Source organism: Pyrgilauda ruficollis, unplaced genomic scaffold (assembly GCF_017590135.1).
Source record: "Pyrgilauda ruficollis isolate IOZ18807 unplaced genomic scaffold, ASM1759013v1 scaffold7266, whole genome shotgun sequence".
Classification (NCBI taxonomy): domain Eukaryota; kingdom Metazoa; phylum Chordata; class Aves; order Passeriformes; family Passeridae; genus Pyrgilauda; species Pyrgilauda ruficollis.
The window spans coordinates 1-807 of NW_024529118.1; the positions used below are offsets into that span (position 1 = coordinate 1).

The 807-nt window shown below is 51.7% G+C and overlaps 1 long non-coding RNA gene across 1 annotated transcript; it reads left to right on the forward strand.

Annotated features, from left to right (window-relative positions):
• The first annotated feature begins 45 nt into the window (after positions 1 to 45).
• LOC121363518 lies at positions 46 to 799 on the forward strand. Its single transcript, XR_005956715.1, has 3 exons — positions 46 to 176; positions 404 to 470; positions 593 to 799. It is a non-coding gene; the product is annotated as an uncharacterized LOC121363518 (long non-coding RNA).
• Positions 800 to 807: the final 8 nt, after the last annotated feature.

The window sequence follows — 807 nt, forward strand, 5'->3', positions numbered from 1 at the left end:
GCACAAATCGGGATTTTGGGGGTGTCTATAAATTTAAAGTAGGATCTTGCTTTGTGGAGGGATTTTGGAGGGTTTTACAGGAGTTTTAAGACTCTTAATGTTTTTTTTTAAATTTATTTTTCTAGGTGTTATATCATGGAATCGCCATCCGTGGGTTCCCCATGGCCCCTCCCCAGGTGAGCCCCCCTTTTTTTTTGGGATAAAAATGTGGAATTTCCTCCTCCCCGAGGTGCAGATTTTGGGGTCCCCCCGCGTTTCTGGCTGTTCAGTGAGGAGTGACAAAGACAAGCATATGGCTGAGGGTCCCTGATGCCACGAGAGCGCTGAGAGCAGCTGCGGGGGCCCCGCAATTAACCAATTAATAAACTTAATTAACTAAATACCGTTCATTTGGATTTTGCAGTGGGAGAAGCTGCAGCCCAGGGTGATCTTCGGGCCACCATGAAGTGACCGCAGTGCCCCCAACTCAGGTCAGAGCCCCCCTGAACCCCCTCAAATTCCCCCCCAATTTGCAGCAATGACACTGCAGCCATACGATTCCCTAATTAACAGCAATTTAATGAAATAAATATTATTAATTGATGTTTTGCAGTGCGAGATGCCTCACCCTGAGGTGACCCCTGGACCGCAGTGCCCCCAGCTCAGGTCAGAGCCCCCCTGAAACGCCCAAATCCCCCCCCAGCCCCCCCATTCCGAAGCGATGACACCCCCTGAGCTGGAGGATGAATCCGATGGCAGCAGAGTTACCAAAGCCCTGATCGGATTTGGGGAGGGGGCTGCACCCCCCTGCCGGGGACTGAACCCCCC